Here is a 17,225-nt window from a genome sequence, read left to right on the forward strand (position 1 = left end):
CTCTCTTGCCCATCTTCCTCAGTTTCAGAGGGTAGATATTTCAGGGTTGCTTTTTCCCCAGGTCTCCACGCCTTTGTGTTTTGTTTTTGCTTAACGATTGCCACCTGAGCTAGCCTCTCTTGCCCATGTTCCTCAGTTTCAGAGGGTAGATATTTCAGGGTTGCTTTGTCCCCAGGGCTCCACGCCTTTGTGCTTTGTTTTTGCTTAAGGATTGCCACCTGAGGTAGCCTCTCTTGCCCATCTTCCTCAGTTTCAGAGGGTGGATTTCTCCGTGTTGCTTTTTCCCCAGGTCTCCACGCCCTTGTGTGTTTCTTTTGCTTAAAGATTGCCACCTGAGCTAGCCTCTGTTGCCCATCTTCGTCCGTTTCAGAGGGTGGATTTCTCAGTGTTGCCTTTTCGCCAGCTCCCCACGCCCTTGTGTGTTTCTTTTGCTTAAAGATTGTCACCTGAGCTAGGCACTGTTGCCCTGCTTCCTCAGTTTCAGAGGGTACCTTTTTCAGGGTTGCTTTTTCACCGGGTCTCCTCGCCATTGTATTTTTTTATCTTATTTTTTTTGCTTAAAGATTGCCACCTGAGCTAGCCTCTGTTGCGCTTCTTTCTCAGTTCTAGAGGGTAGATTTCTCCGTGTTGCTTTTTCCCCAGGTCTCCACGCACTTCCTTTTATTTTTCCTTAAAAATTGCCACCTGAGCTAGCCTCTGTTGTCCATCTTCGTCGGTTTCAGAGGGTAGATTTCTCACTGTGGCTTTTTTGCCAGGTCTGCACGCCCTTGTGTTTTTTTTCTGCTTAAAGGTTGCAACCTGAGCTAGCTTCTTTTGCCCATGTCCCTCAGTTTCAGAGGGTGGATTTCTCCGTGTTGCTTTTTCCCCAGGCCTCCACGCCCTTGTGTGTTTCTTTTGCTTAACGATTGCCACCTGAGCTAGCCTCTGTTGCCCATCTTCGTCCGTTTCAGAGGGTGGATTTCTCAGTGTTGCCTTTTCCCCAGCTCCCCACGCCCTTGTGTGTTTCTTTTGCTTAAAGATTGCCACCTGAAGCCAGCCTCTCTTGCCCATCTTCCTCAGTTTCAGAGGGTAGATATTTCAGGGTTGCTTTTTCCCCAGCTCCCCACGCCCTTGTGTGTTTCTTTTGCTTAAAGATTGCCACCTGAAGCCAGCCTCTCTTGCCCATGTTCCTCAGTTTCAGAGGGTAGATATTTCAGGGTTGCTTTGTCCCCAGGGCTCCACGCCTTTGTGCTTTGTTTTTGCTTAAGGATTGCCACCTGAGGTAGCCTCTCTTGCCCATCTTCCTCAGTTTCAGAGGGTGGATTTCTCCGTGTTGCTTTTTCCCCAGGTCTCCACGCCCTTGTGTGTTTCTTTTGCTTAAAGATTGCCACCTGAGCTAGCCTCTGTTGCCCATCTTCGTCCGTTTCAGAGGGTGGATTTCTCAGTGTTGCCTTTTCGCCAGCTCCCCACGCCCTTGTGTGTTTCTTTTGCTTAAAGATTGTCACCTGAGCTAGGCACTGTTGCCCTGCTTCCTCAGTTTCAGAGGGTACCTTTTTCAGGGTTGCTTTTTGACCGGGTCTCCTCGCCATTGTATTTTTTTATCTTATTTTTTTTGCTTAAAGATTGCCACCTGAGCTAGCCTCTGTTGCGCTTCTTTCTCAGTTCTAGAGGGTAGATTTCTCCGTGTTGCTTTTTCCCCAGGTCTCCACGCACTTCCTTTTATTTTTCCTTAAAAATTGCCACCTGAGCTAGCCTCTGTTGTCCATCTTCGTCGGTTTCAGAGGGTAGATTTCTCACTGTTGCTTTTTTGCCAGGTCTGCACGCCCTTGTGTTTTTTTTCTGCTTAAAGGTTGCAACCTGAGCTAGCTTCTTTTGCCCATGTCCCTCAGTTTCAGAGGGTGGATTTCTCCGTGTTGCTTTTTCCCCAGGCCTCCACGCCCTTGTGTGTTTCTTTTGCTTAAAGATTGCCACCTGAAGCCAGCCTCTCTTGCCCATCTTCCTCAGTTTCAGAGGGTAGATATTTCAGGGTTGCTTTTTCCCCAGGTCTCCACGCCTTTGTGTTTTGTTTTTGCTTAACGATTGCCACCTGAGCTAGCCTCTCTTGCCCATGTTCCTCAGTTTCAGAGGGTAGATATTTCAGGGTTGCTTTGTCCCCAGGGCTCCACGCCTTTGTGCTTTGTTTTTGCTTAAGGATTGCCACCTGAGGTAGCCTCTCTTGCCCATCTTCCTCAGTTTCAGAGGGTGGATTTCTCCGTGTTGCTTTTTCCCCAGGTCTCCACGCCCTTGTGTGTTTCTTTTGCTTAAAGATTGCCACCTGAGCTAGCCTCTGTTGCCCATCTTCGTCCGTTTCAGAGGGTGGATTTCTCAGTGTTGCCTTTTCGCCAGCTCCCCACGCCCTTGTGTGTTTCTTTTGCTTAAAGATTGTCACCTGAGCTAGGCACTGTTGCCCTGCTTCCTCAGTTTCAGAGGGTACCTTTTTCAGGGTTGCTTTTTCACCGGGTCTCCTCGCCATTGTATTTTTTTATCTTATTTTTTTTGCTTAAAGATTGCCACCTGAGCTAGCCTCTGTTGCGCTTCTTTCTCAGTTCTAGAGGGTAGATTTCTCCGTGTTGCTTTTTCCCCAGGTCTCCACGCACTTCCTTTTATTTTTCCTTAAAAATTGCCACCTGAGCTAGCCTCTGTTGTCCATCTTCGTCGGTTTCAGAGGGTAGATTTCTCACTGTTGCTTTTTTGCCAGGTCTGCACGCCCTTGTGTTTTTTTTCTGCTTAAAGGTTGCAACCTGAGCTAGCTTCTTTTGCCCATGTCCCTCAGTTTCAGAGGGTGGATTTCTCCGTGTTGCTTTTTCCCCAGGCCTCCACGCCCTTGTGTGTTTCTTTTGCTTAACGATTGCCACCTGAAGCCAGCCTCTCTTGCCCATCTTCCTCAGTTTCAGAGGGTAGATATTTCAGGGTTGCTTTTTCCCCAGGTCTCCACGCCTTTGTGTTTTGTTTTTGCTTAACGATTGCCACCTGAGCTAGCCTCTCTTGCCCATGTTCCTCAGTTTCAGAGGGTAGATATTTCAGGGTTGCTTTGTCCCCAGGGCTCCACGCCTTTGTGCTTTGTTTTTGCTTAAGGATTGCCACCTGAGGTAGCCTCTCTTGCCCATCTTCCTCAGTTTCAGAGGGTGGATTTCTCCGTGTTGCTTTTTCCCCAGGTCTCCACGCCCTTGTGTGTTTCTTTTGCTTAAAGATTGCCACCTGAGCTAGCCTCTGTTGCCCATCTTCGTCCGTTTCAGAGGGTGGATTTCTCAGTGTTGCCTTTTCGCCAGCTCCCCACGCCCTTGTGTGTTTCTTTTGCTTAAAGATTGTCACCTGAGCTAGGCACTGTTGCCCTGCTTCCTCAGTTTCAGAGGGTACCTTTTTCAGGGTTGCTTTTTCACCGGGTCTCCTCGCCATTGTATTTTTTTATCTTATTTTTTTTGCTTAAAGATTGCCACCTGAGCTAGCCTCTGTTGCGCTTCTTTCTCAGTTCTAGAGGGTAGATTTCTCCGTGTTGCTTTTTCCCCAGGTCTCCACGCACTTCCTTTTATTTTTCCTTAAAAATTGCCACCTGAGCTAGCCTCTGTTGTCCATCTTCGTCGGTTTCAGAGGGTAGATTTCTCACTGTTGCTTTTTTGCCAGGTCTGCACGCCCTTGTGTTTTTTTTCTGCTTAAAGGTTGCAACCTGAGCTAGCTTCTTTTGCCCATGTTCCTCAGTTTCAGAGGGTGGATTTCTCCGTGTTGCTTTTTCCCCAGGCCTCCACGCCCTTGTGTGTTTCTTTTGCTTAACGATTGCCACCTGAGGTAGCCTCTGTAGCCCATCTTCGTCCCTTTCAGAGGGTGGATTTCTCAGTGTTGCCTTTTCCCCAGCTCCCCACGCCCTTGTGTGTTTCTTTTGCTTAAAGATTGCCACCTGAAGCCAGCCTCTCTTGCCCATCTTCCTCAGTTTCAGAGGGTAGATATTTCAGGGTTGCTTTTTCCCCAGGTCTCCACGCCTTTGTGTTTTGTTTTTGCTTAACGATTGCCACCTGAGCTAGCCTCTCTTGGCCATGTTCCTCAGTTTCAGAGGGTAGATATTTCAGAGTTGCTTTGTCCCCAGGGCTCCACGCCTTTGTGCTTTGTTTTTGCTTAAGGATTGCCACCTGAGGTAGCCTCTCTTGCCCATCTTCCTCAGTTTCAGAGGGTGGATTTCTCCGTGTTGCTTTTTCCCCAGGTCTCCACGCCCTTGTGTGTTTCTTTTGCTTAAAGATTGCCACCTGAGCTAGCCTCTGTTGCCCATCTTCGTCCGTTTCAGAGGGTGGATTTCTCAGTGTTGCCTTTTCGCCAGCTCCCCACGCCCTTGTGTGTTTCTTTTGCTTAAAGATTGTCACCTGAGCTAGGCACTGTTGCCCTGCTTCCTCAGTTTCAGAGGGTACCTTTTTCAGGGTTGCTTTTTCACCGGGTCTCCTCGCCATTGTATTTTTTTATCTTATTTTTTTTGCTTAAAGATTGCCACCTGAGCTAGCCTCTGTTGCGCTTCTTTCTCAGTTCTAGAGGGTAGATTTCTCCGTGTTGCTTTTTCCCCAGGTCTCCACGCACTTCCTTTTATTTTTCCTTAAAAATTGCCACCTGAGCTAGCCTCTGTTGTCCATCTTCGTCGGTTTCAGAGGGTAGATTTCTCACTGTTGCTTTTTTGCCAGGTCTGCACGCCCTTGTGTTTTTCTTCTGCTTAAAGGTTGCAACCTGAGCTAGCTTCTTTTGCCCATGTTCCTCAGTTTCAGAGGGTGGATTTCTCCGTGTTGCTTTTTCCCCAGGCCTCCACGCCCTTGTGTGTTTCTTTTGCTTAACGATTGCCACCTGAGGTAGCCTCTGTTGCCCATCTTCGTCCGTTTCAGAGGGTGGATTTCTCAGTGTTGCCTTTTCCCCAGCTCCCCACGCCCTTGTGTGTTTCTTTTGCTTAAAGATTGCCACCTGAAGCCAGCCTCTCTTGCCCATCTTCCTCAGTTTCAGAGGGTAGATATTTCAGGGTTGCTTTTTCCCCAGGTCTCCACGCCTTTGTGTTTTGTTTTTGCTTAACGATTGCCACCTGAGCTAGCCTCTCTTGGCCATGTTCCTCAGTTTCAGAGGGTAGATATTTCAGAGTTGCTTTGTCCCCAGGGCTCCACGCCTTTGTGCTTTGTTTTTGCTTAAGGATTGCCACCTGAGGTAGCCTCTCTTGCCCATCTTCCTCAGTTTCAGAGGGTGGATTTCTCCGTGTTGCTTTTTCCCCAGGTCTCCACGCCCTTGTGTGTTTCTTTTGCTTAAAGATTGCCACCTGAGCTAGCCTCTGTTGCCCATCTTCGTCCGTTTCAGAGGCTGGATTTCTCAGTGTTGCCTTTTCGCCAGCTCCCCACGCCCTTGTGTGTTTCTTTTGCTTAAAGATTGTCACCTGAGCTAGGCACTGTTGCCCTGCTTCCTCAGTTTCAGAGGGTACCTTTTTCAGGGTTGCTTTTTGACCGGGTCTCCTCGCCATTGTATTTTTTTATCTTATTTTTTTTGCTTAAAGATTGCCACCTGAGCTAGCCTCTGTTGCCCATCTTCGTCCGTTTCAGAGGCTGGATTTCTCAGTGTTGCCTTTTCGCCAGCTCCCCACGCCCTTGTGTGTTTCTTTTGCTTAAAGATTGTCACCTGAGCTAGGCACTGTTGCCCTGCTTCCTCAGTTTCAGAGGGTACCTTTTTCAGGGTTGCTTTTTGACCGGGTCTCCTCGCCATTGTTTTTTTTTATTTTATTTTTTTTGCTTAAAGATTGCCACCTGAGCTAGCCTCTGTTGCGCTTCTTTCTCAGTTCTAGAGGGTAGATTTCTCCGTGTTGCTTTTTCCCCAGGTCTCCACGCACTTCCTTTTATTTTTCCTTAAAAATTGCCACCTGAGCTAGCCTCTGTTGTCCATCTTCGTCGGTTTCAGAGGGTAGATTTCTCACTGTTGCTTTTTTGCCAGGTCTGCACGCCCTTGTGTTTTTTTTCTGCTTAAAGGTTGCAACCTGAGCTAGCTTCTTTTGCCCATGTTCCTCAGTTTCAGAGGGTGGATTTCTCCGTGTTGCTTTTTCCCCAGGCCTCCACGCCCTTGTGTGTTTCTTTTGCTTAACGATTGCCACCTGAGGTAGCCTCTGTAGCCCATCTTCGTCCCTTTCAGAGGGTGGATTTCTCAGTGTTGCCTTTTCCCCAGCTCCCCACGCCCTTGTGTGTTTCTTTTGCTTAAAGATTGCCACCTGAAGCCAGCCTCTCTTGCCCATCTTCCTCAGTTTCAGAGGGTAGATATTTCAGGGTTGCTTTTTCCCCAGGTCCCCACGCCTTTGTGTTTTGTTTTTGCTTAACGATTGCCACCTGAGCTAGCCTCTCTTGCCCATGTTCCTCAGTTTCAGAGGGTAGATATTTCAGGGTTGCTTTGTCCCCAGGGCTCCACGCCTTTGTGCTTTGTTTTTGCTTAAGGATTGCCACCTGAGGTAGCCTCTCTTGCCCATCTTCCTCAGTTTCAGAGGGTGGATTTCTCCGTGTTGCTTTTTCCCCAGGTCTCCACGCCCTTGTGTGTTTCTTTTGCTTAAAGATTGCCACCTGAGCTAGCCTCTGTTGCCCATCTTCGTCCGTTTCAGAGGCTGGATTTCTCAGTGTTGCCTTTTCGCCAGCTCCCCACGCCCTTGTGTGTTTCTTTTGCTTAAAGATTGTCACCTGAGCTAGGCACTGTTGCCCTGCTTCCTCAGTTTCAGAGGGTACCTTTTTCAGGGTTGCTTTTTGACCGGGTCTCCTCGCCATTGTATTTTTTTATTTTATTTTTTTTGCTTAAAGATTGCCACCTGAGCTAGCCTCTGTTGCGCTTCTTTCTCAGTTCTAGAGGGTAGATTTCTCCGTGTTGCTTTTTCCCCAGGTCTCCACGCACTTCCTTTTATTTTTCCTTAAAAATTGCCACCTGAGCTAGCCTCTGTTGTCCATCTTCGTCGGTTTCAGAGGGTAGATTTCTCACTGTTGCTTTTTTGCCAGGTCTGCACGCCCTTGTGTTTTTCTTCTGCTTAAAGGTTGCAACCTGAGCTAGCTTCTTTTGCCCATGTTCCTCAGTTTCAGAGGGTGGATTTCTCCGTGTTGCTTTTTCCCCAGGCCTCCACGCCCTTGTGTGTTTCTTTTGCTTAACGATTGCCACCTGAGGTAGCCTCTGTAGCCCATCTTCGTCCCTTTCAGAGGGTGGATTTCTCAGTGTTGCCTTTTCCCCAGCTCCCCACGCCCTTGTGTGTTTCTTTTGCTTAAAGATTGCCACCTGAAGCCAGCCTCTCTTGCCCATCTTCCTCAGTTTCAGAGGGTAGATATTTCAGGGTTGCTTTTTCCCCAGGTCTCCACGCCTTTGTGTTTTGTTTTTGCTTAACGATTGCCACCTGAGCTAGCCTCTCTTGCCCATGTTCCTCAGTTTCAGAGGGTAGATATTTCAGGGTTGCTTTGTCCCCAGGGCTCCACGCCTTTGTGCTTTGTTTTTGCTTAAGGATTGCCACCTGAGGTAGCCTCTCTTGCCCATCTTCCTCAGTTTCAGAGGGTGGATTTCTCCGTGTTGCTTTTTCCCCAGGTCTCCACGCCCTTGTGTGTTTCTTTTGCTTAAAGATTGCCACCTGAGCTAGCCTCTGTTGCCCATCTTCGTCCGTTTCAGAGGGTGGATTTCTCAGTGTTGCCTTTTCGCCAGCTCCCCACGCCCTTGTGTGTTTCTTTTGCTTAAAGATTGTCACCTGAGCTAGGCACTGTTGCCCTGCTTCCTCAGTTTCAGAGGGTACCTTTTTCAGGGTTGCTTTTTCACCGGGTCTCCTCGCCATTGTATTTTTTTATCTTATTTTTTTTGCTTAAAGATTGCCACCTGAGCTAGCCTCTGTTGCGCTTCTTTCTCAGTTCTAGAGGGTAGATTTCTCCGTGTTGCTTTTTCCCCAGGTCTCCACGCACTTCCTTTTATTTTTCCTTAAAAATTGCCACCTGAGCTAGCCTCTGTTGTCCATCTTCGTCGGTTTCAGAGGGTAGATTTCTCACTGTTGCTTTTTTGCCAGGTCTGCACGCCCTTGTGTTTTTTTTCTGCTTAAAGGTTGCAACCTGAGCTAGCTTCTTTTGCCCATGTCCCTCAGTTTCAGAGGGTGGATTTCTCCGTGTTGCTTTTTCCCCAGGCCTCCACGCCCTTGTGTGTTTCTTTTGCTTAAAGATTGCCACCTGAAGCCAGCCTCTCTTGCCCATCTTCCTCAGTTTCAGAGGGTAGATATTTCAGGGTTGCTTTTTCCCCAGGTCTCCACGCCTTTGTGTTTTGTTTTTGCTTAACGATTGCCACCTGAGCTAGCCTCTCTTGCCCATGTTCCTCAGTTTCAGAGGGTAGATATTTCAGGGTTGCTTTGTCCCCAGGGCTCCACGCCTTTGTGCTTTGTTTTTGCTTAAGGATTGCCACCTGAGGTAGCCTCTCTTGCCCATCTTCCTCAGTTTCAGAGGGTGGATTTCTCCGTGTTGCTTTTTCCCCAGGTCTCCACGCCCTTGTGTGTTTCTTTTGCTTAAAGATTGCCACCTGAGCTAGCCTCTGTTGCCCATCTTCGTCCGTTTCAGAGGGTGGATTTCTCAGTGTTGCCTTTTCGCCAGCTCCCCACGCCCTTGTGTGTTTCTTTTGCTTAAAGATTGTCACCTGAGCTAGGCACTGTTGCCCTGCTTCCTCAGTTTCAGAGGGTACCTTTTTCAGGGTTGCTTTTTCACCGGGTCTCCTCGCCATTGTATTTTTTTATCTTATTTTTTTTGCTTAAAGATTGCCACCTGAGCTAGCCTCTGTTGCGCTTCTTTCTCAGTTCTAGAGGGTAGATTTCTCCGTGTTGCTTTTTCCCCAGGTCTCCACGCACTTCCTTTTATTTTTCCTTAAAAATTGCCACCTGAGCTAGCCTCTGTTGTCCATCTTCGTCGGTTTCAGAGGGTAGATTTCTCACTGTGGCTTTTTTGCCAGGTCTGCACGCCCTTGTGTTTTTTTTCTGCTTAAAGGTTGCAACCTGAGCTAGCTTCTTTTGCCCATGTCCCTCAGTTTCAGAGGGTGGATTTCTCCGTGTTGCTTTTTCCCCAGGCCTCCACGCCCTTGTGTGTTTCTTTTGCTTAACGATTGCCACCTGAGCTAGCCTCTGTTGCCCATCTTCGTCCGTTTCAGAGGGTGGATTTCTCAGTGTTGCCTTTTCCCCAGCTCCCCACGCCCTTGTGTGTTTCTTTTGCTTAAAGATTGCCACCTGAAGCCAGCCTCTCTTGCCCATCTTCCTCAGTTTCAGAGGGTAGATATTTCAGGGTTGCTTTTTCCCCAGGTCTCCACGCCTTTGGGTTTTGTTTTTGCTTAACGATTGCCACCTGAGCTAGCCTCTCTTGCCCATCTTCCTGAGTTTCAGAGGGTCGATATCTCCGTGTTGCTTTTTCCCCAGGCCTCCACGCCCTTGTGTGTTTCTTTTGCTTAACGATTGCCACCTGAAGCCAGCCTCTCTTGCCCATCTTCCTCAGTTTCAGAGGGTAGATATTTCAGGGTTGCTTTTTCCCCAGGTCTCCACGCCTTTGTGTTTTGTTTTTGCTTAACGATTGCCACCTGAGCTAGCCTCTCTTGCCCATGTTCCTCAGTTTCAGAGGGTAGATATTTCAGGGTTGCTTTGTCCCCAGGGCTCCACGCCTTTGTGCTTTGTTTTTGCTTAAGGATTGCCACCTGAGGTAGCCTCTCTTGCCCATCTTCCTCAGTTTCAGAGGGTGGATTTCTCCGTGTTGCTTTTTCCCCAGGTCTCCACGCCCTTGTGTGTTTCTTTTGCTTAAAGATTGCCACCTGAGCTAGCCTCTGTTGCCCATCTTCGTCCGTTTCAGAGGGTGGATTTCTCAGTGTTGCCTTTTCGCCAGCTCCCCACGCCCTTGTGTGTTTCTTTTGCTTAAAGATTGTCACCTGAGCTAGGCACTGTTGCCCTGCTTCCTCAGTTTCAGAGGGTACCTTTTTCAGGGTTGCTTTTTCACCGGGTCTCCTCGCCATTGTATTTTTTTATCTTATTTTTTTTGCTTAAAGATTGCCACCTGAGCTAGCCTCTGTTGCGCTTCTTTCTCAGTTCTAGAGGGTAGATTTCTCCGTGTTGCTTTTTCCCCAGGTCTCCACGCACTTCCTTTTATTTTTCCTTAAAAATTGCCACCTGAGCTAGCCTCTGTTGTCCATCTTCGTCGGTTTCAGAGGGTAGATTTCTCACTGTTGCTTTTTTGCCAGGTCTGCACGCCCTTGTGTTTTTTTTCTGCTTAAAGGTTGCAACCTGAGCTAGCTTCTTTTGCCCATGTCCCTCAGTTTCAGAGGGTGGATTTCTCCGTGTTGCTTTTTCCCCAGGCCTCCACGCCCTTGTGTGTTTCTTTTGCTTAAAGATTGCCACCTGAAGCCAGCCTCTCTTGCCCATCTTCCTCAGTTTCAGAGGGTAGATATTTCAGGGTTGCTTTTTCCCCAGGTCTCCACGCCTTTGTGTTTTGTTTTTGCTTAACGATTGCCACCTGAGCTAGCCTCTCTTGCCCATGTTCCTCAGTTTCAGAGGGTAGATATTTCAGGGTTGCTTTGTCCCCAGGGCTCCACGCCTTTGTGCTTTGTTTTTGCTTAAGGATTGCCACCTGAGGTAGCCTCTCTTGCCCATCTTCCTCAGTTTCAGAGGGTGGATTTCTCCGTGTTGCTTTTTCCCCAGGTCTCCACGCCCTTGTGTGTTTCTTTTGCTTAAAGATTGCCACCTGAGCTAGCCTCTGTTGCCCATCTTCGTCCGTTTCAGAGGGTGGATTTCTCAGTGTTGCCTTTTCGCCAGCTCCCCACGCCCTTGTGTGTTTCTTTTGCTTAAAGATTGTCACCTGAGCTAGGCACTGTTGCCCTGCTTCCTCAGTTTCAGAGGGTACCTTTTTCAGGGTTGCTTTTTCACCGGGTCTCCTCGCCATTGTATTTTTTTATCTTATTTTTTTTGCTTAAAGATTGCCACCTGAGCTAGCCTCTGTTGCGCTTCTTTCTCAGTTCTAGAGGGTAGATTTCTCCGTGTTGCTTTTTCCCCAGGTCTCCACGCACTTCCTTTTATTTTTCCTTAAAAATTGCCACCTGAGCTAGCCTCTGTTGTCCATCTTCGTCGGTTTCAGAGGGTAGATTTCTCACTGTTGCTTTTTTGCCAGGTCTGCACGCCCTTGTGTTTTTTTTCTGCTTAAAGGTTGCAACCTGAGCTAGCTTCTTTTGCCCATGTCCCTCAGTTTCAGAGGGTGGATTTCTCCGTGTTGCTTTTTCCCCAGGCCTCCACGCCCTTGTGTGTTTCTTTTGCTTAACGATTGCCACCTGAGCTAGCCTCTGTTGCCCATCTTCGTCCGTTTCAGAGGGTGGATTTCTCAGTGTTGCCTTTCCCCAGCTCCCCACGCCCTTGTGTGTTTCTTTTGCTTAAAGATTGCCACCTGAAGCCAGCCTCTCTTGCCCATCTTCCTCAGTTTCAGAGGGTAGATATTTCAGGGTTGCTTTTTCCCCAGGTCTCCACGCCTTTGGGTTTTGTTTTTGCTTAACGATTGCCACCTGAGCTAGCCTCTGTTGCCCATCTTCGTCCATTTCAGAGGGTGGATTTCTCAGTGTTGCCTTTTCCCCAGCTCCCCACGCCCTTGTGTGTTTCTTTTGCTTAAAGATTGCCACCTGAAGCCAGCCTCTCTTGCCCATCTTCCTCAGTTTCAGAGGGTAGATATTTCAGGGTTGCTTTTTCCCCAGGTCTCCACGCCTTTGGGTTTTGTTTTTGCTTAACGAGTGCCACCTGAGCTAGCCTCTCTTGCCCATGTTCCTCAGTTTCAGAGGGTAGATATTTCAGGGTTGCTTTGTCCCCAGGGCTCCACGCCTTTGTGCTTTGTTTTTGCTTAAGGATTGCCACCTGAGGTAGCCTCTCTTGCCCATCTTCCTCAGTTTCAGAGGGTGGATTTCTCCGTGTTGCTTTTTCCCCAGGTCTCCACGCCCTTGTGTGTTTCTTTTGCTTAACGATTGCCACCTGAGCTAGCCTCTGTTGCCCATCTTCGTCCGTTTCAGAGGGTGGATTTCTCAGTGTTGCCTTTTCGCCAGCTCCCCACGCCCTTGTGTGTTTCTTTTGCTTAAAGATTGTCACCTGAGCTAGGCACTGTTGCCCTGCTTCCTCAGTTTCAGAGGGTACCTTTTTCAGGGTTGCTTTTTGACCGGGTCTCCTCGCCATTGTATTTTTTTATCTTATTTTTTTTGCTTAAAGATTGCCACCTGAGCTAGCCTCTGTTGCGCTTCTTTCTCAGTTCTAGAGGGTAGATTTCTCCGTGTTGCTTTTTCCCCAGGTCTCCACGCACTTCCTTTTATTTCTCCTTAAAAATTGCCACCTGAGCTAGCCTCTGTTGTCCATCTTCGTCGGTTTCAGAGGGTAGATTTCTCACTGTTGCTTTTTTGCCAGGTCTGCACGCCCTTGTGTTTTTTTTCTGCTTAAAGGTTGCAACCTGAGCTAGCTTCTTTTGCCCATGTCCCTCAGTTTCAGAGGGTGGATTTCTCCGTGTTGCTTTTTCCCCAGGCCTCCACGCCCTTGTGTGTTTCTTTTGCTTAACGTTTGCCACCTGAAGCCAGCCTCTCTTGCCCGTCTTCCTCAGTTTCAGAGGGTAGATATTTCAGGGTTGCTTTTTCCCCAGGTCTCCACGCCTTTGTGTTTTGTTTTTGCTTAACGATTGCCACCTGAAGCCAGCCTCTCTTGCCCATCTTCCTCAGTTTCAGAGGGTAGATATTTCAGGGTTGCTTTTTCCCCAGGTCTCCACGCCTTTGTGTTTTGTTTTTGCTTAACGAGTGCCACCTGAGCTAGCCTCTCTTGCCCATGTTCCTCAGTTTCAGAGGGTAGATATTTCAGGGTTGCTTTGTCCCCAGGGCTCCACGCCTTTGTGCTTTGTTTTTGCTTAAGGATTGCCACCTGAGGTAGCCTCTCTTGCCCATCTTCCTCAGTTTCAGAGGGTAGATATTTCAGGGTTGCTTTTTCCCCAGGTCTCCACGCCTTTGGGTTTTGTTTTTGCTTAACGATTGCCACCTGAGCTAGCCTCTGTTGCCCATCTTCGTCCGTTTCAGAGGGTGGATTTCTCAGTGTTGCCTTTTCCCCAGCTCCCCACGCCCTTGTGTGTTTCTTTTGCTTAAAGATTGCCACCTGAAGCCAGCCTCTCTTGCCCATCTTCCTCAGTTTCAGAGGGTAGATATTTCAGGGTTGCTTTTTCCCCAGGTCTCCACGCCTTTGTGTTTTGTTTTTGCTTAACGAGTGCCACCTGAGCTAGCCTCTCTTGCCCATGTTCCTCAGTTTCAGAGGGTAGATATTTCAGGGTTGCTTTGTCCCCAGGGCTCCACGCCTTTGTGCTTTGTTTTTGCTTAAGGATTGCCACCTGAGGTAGCCTCTCTTGCCCATCTTCCTCAGTTTCAGAGGGTGGATTTCTCCGTGTTGCTTTTTCCCCAGGTCTCCACGCCCTTGTGTGTTTCTTTTGCTTAAAGATTGCCACCTGAGCTAGCCTCTGTTGCCCATCTTCGTCCGTTTCAGAGGGTGGATTTCTCAGTGTTGCCTTTTCGCCAGCTCCCCACGCCCTTGTGTGTTTCTTTTGCTTAAAGATTGTCACCTGAGCTAGGCACTGTTGCCCTGCTTCCTCAGTTTCAGAGGGTACCTTTTTCAGGGTTGCTTTTTCACCGGGTCTCCTCGCCATTGTATTTTTTTATCTTATTTTTTTTGCTTAAAGATTGCCACCTGAGCTAGCCTCTGTTGCGCTTCTTTCTCAGTTCTAGAGGGTAGATTTCTCCGTGTTGCTTTTTCCCCAGGTCTCCACGCACTTCCTTTCATTTTTCCTTAAAAATTGCCACCTGAGCTAGCCCCTGTTGCCCATCTTCGTCGGTTTCAGAGGGTAGATTTCTCAGTGTTGATTTTTCCCCATTTCTCCACGCCCTCGTGCTTTTTTTTTTTTATTTCCTTAGATGTCGGCGCCTGAGCTAGCTTCTTTTGCCCATCTTCGTCAGTTTCAGCGGGTAGACTCTCCGCCTGCCTTCGACAGGCCCTCTGGACTGGAAAGCTTTCCTCCTCCCGTCATCACGGTCCTTCTCGGATGACGTGCCTGGTTTCGGTTTGACCGTCCCCGCCCGCCCTGATTTTCTAAGTCCTCCCGGGAACCCCGGGGGCGCTCCAGCCGCTCCGGGAAGCGGCGGCCTCCCGGCCGCACCGGCCCAGCCCGGCCCGGGCCGCCCCCTGGCCTCTCTGGGGGGAACTCTCCCCTTCCCCTTCCCGGTGATCGCCCGAGAAACCTTTTCCGAGTCCCCCTCCTGCGGCTGGGGCTGCGCCTTGGCGGCCGGGAGCCCGCGGGCGGACGCCCCGGGGCCGCACTGGGCCGGGAGGCTGGGTCCGAGGGGGCTCCGGGACGGGATCGGGCGGCCCGGCGGCCCGGCTGTGCTCCCCGGCGGGCCCGCGCTCCGGCTCCGTCCCGCTGAGGCGGTCGTCGGTCGCCGGGTGCCACCTGGCGGCCGCTTTTATATCGTCTCTTTCCTCCGGAGCTCCGGCGACGCGGGCCAAGGGACGGGACTCGGCCGCGGTGACCGAGGCAGAGTCCCGGGAGGCCGGCGTCGCTGGCGGGATCTGGCCCGGTGGCGCCGGGGCGTGAGCGCGACGCCCGCTCGCCGGAGATTGGAGGTGCAGGCTACTGAGGGAGGTGGCTGTCGCCGCGCCGCCCGGTGCCGGCCGGGGTGTGGGGCCTCCCGGACGGGTCGACCAGCAGCCGCCGGTGCCCCTCCGTCCCCGGGAGGGGGTGGGGGGCCGCCGCGGGGGAACGGGCGAGGGAGCTCGTCCCGTGCCCGGCCGTCGTCCCGAGGGCGGCCCGGTGGTCGGGCCTTCCGCGTCGCCGATCCCCTTTCCGCGCCCCGCTCCGGAGGTGGGCGACCGGCCGGGGCCTTGCGGGGGAGGCCCGTGGAGGGCGCGACGGGCTCGGCCGCCGGGCTGGCCTTTTCCCCACTGGTCTTCCGAGTCGACCGGCTCTGGCGGTGGGGACCGGGCCCGGTCCTCGGATGCCTCCTCCTCCGTGGCAGTTTTTTTTTCCAAGTCCCGCCCTGGAGAAGAGCGTGGACCGGCCCCGGGAGCCCTCGAGGGCGGGCCGGGGAGGGCGTCCCCGGCCCGGACGCGTGCCCGGGGTGGGTCCGGGCCGTCGGACCGGACTTCTCTCTCCGAGTTTCGCGGGTCGCGTCTTTGTCCGGAGGCGGGAGGGGGCCGGCTCGAGGCGTAGGTGGAGCCCCGGCTGAGGGACGGGAGCCACGGTCCCGCCCCGGGCCCGGTCGCCGGAGGCGCCTCCGCGGAATTCTTTTCTAAGTCCTGACCCGGCGACTCAGAGGGAGGGACCGACCGGTCCCGGCCCGCGCGGGCGGCCCGGGGAGGCTGTCCCCGGCTCCCCCTGCCGCCACGCTTCTGGGGTCGACCAGATGGCCCCGGGAGCTCCGGGCCTGGTGGCGATGGGGTCGTGCTTGGGGTCTGGTGGCCGTGGCCGTGATCCAGGGGTTCCCCTGGTGATCCGTGGGTGGGCCCCGTCTCCGGGCGCGGCGATTCTTGCCCCCGAATGGGTGGTTTTGTGCCGCCAGATAAGTGCTGACACGCTCTGCTCGGGTGACAGTCGCCCGAGAGCTTCCGGGTGCCTGGATGCGTGTGCGGGGAGGGCTCCGGGCTCTGGCCGAGAACCGGACGCCCGTTTCCACCCCCGCCGCTTGAGCCGCCCGCTGGGGCCTGCGCGCCGGCTCTTGTGCGTTCCAGGCGCCCCCACGACCGTGGTGCCACCTCCGGTCTCTGGTACCCGAGGGCGGCGGGGTTAGGGGCGCGGGGTCCTCTACCACGTGCACTCCCTGCCGCCGGCACCCGGGTGCGGTCGCGACTTACCCCATCCCACCGGCTCCGTGCCAGTGCGTGTCAGGCGTTCTCGTCCTGGGGTCGTCGCCCGCGCTTGCTGGAGGAGGAGAGGGGTCGGTGAGGCTGAAGCAGGCTCCTCCGCTCGCTGTCCTCGCCGGCCTTCCCTTGCTCGGGGGTCCCTCGCGTTATGCTGCCGACCGATGTGGTGATGCTGTGCTCTCCCGGGCCGGGCCTAAGCCGTGCCAGACGAGGGACGGACGTTCATGGCGAACGGGACCGCTCTTCTCGCTCTGCCCGCGGGTCCCCTCGCCCGTTCTCCCCCGCTGCGAGTGGCGTGTGGGAGGCGGCAGGGGTGCGGAATCCGGCCTGACCTCGCTCCCCCGCCCCGTGCCTCGTGGCGTGGGCGGTGTCGGGGTCTCCGTGACGCGGCGGATGCTCTGCCTGTGCCTCTTGGCTGTGTCTCGCGGGCGGCCCTCCCCGCGGTGGGGCGGGCCGTGTTGCCGCCGCGCCGCGCGCCTTCCCGGGCGCGTGAGCGCGTTCCCCAGGCCGTTGGCGGTGCCCCTGGAGCGTTCCAGGTCGTCCCTCAGGCGCCCGAGGCCGAGTGGCGGTGTCGTTCTCTGTTCCCGTCGGCCTCCTCAGGTAACCACTGCGCTGGTGTGTCTGAGGAGCGGGGGGGTCGAGTCGGTAAGGGAGGCGTGCCCCTCGTCCCCCTCGGGGGGGACGGGTGCCTCGTCGCCCCCCACGGCGTGCCGTGTGGGGGCGGGCAGGCTCGGGCGCGTGCCCGCGCGTTCCCCTTGCTGGGGTTTCCCCGCGGGTGTGGGAGTGACCGTGGCGGGCCGAGCCAGCGGCGTGGCGCTGGCTCTTTGGTTGGGAGGTGCTGTTTGATCGGCACCTCCGTCCCAGTCTCTGCCTCCCTTGGTCTCTCGGCCTGAGGGGAGGCACTGACTTGGGAGCCGCACAGGGGCCTTGTAGATCCCTAGCTAAGCCCAGTGTGGCCAGAGATGGCGAGCCCGGGGCAGCGCGGGCTCGCGGCCCTGACCACGGACGCTCCGACTTGCTCTAGGCCTTACCTCTACCGCAGACCCCTCCTGCATTGCGTGGCCATGGTGTCTGTAAGCGCCTTGGTGGGCCCGATGGCGGACGATGGGCGGGGGCGACACGCCCTCGGTGAGAAAGCCTTCTCTAGCGATCCGAGAGGGTGCCTTGGGGTACCGGACCCCCCAGCCGCCGCCCCTCCTTTGCGCGTAGTAGCCACGGACGCCACCACCGTGGCGCGTGGGCAGAGCTGCTCTTTGCCTACCGCGGCCGGCGCCTCCCCCCTCCGAGTCGGGGGAGGGTCACGCCCGGCCGGGCCGTCGTCGGGCGCGGGGCCGCGCGTGTGCGC

Source organism: Equus asinus, unplaced genomic scaffold (genome assembly GCF_041296235.1).
Source record: "Equus asinus isolate D_3611 breed Donkey unplaced genomic scaffold, EquAss-T2T_v2 contig_109, whole genome shotgun sequence".
In the NCBI taxonomy this organism is placed as follows: Eukaryota; Metazoa; Chordata; class Mammalia; order Perissodactyla; family Equidae; genus Equus; species Equus asinus.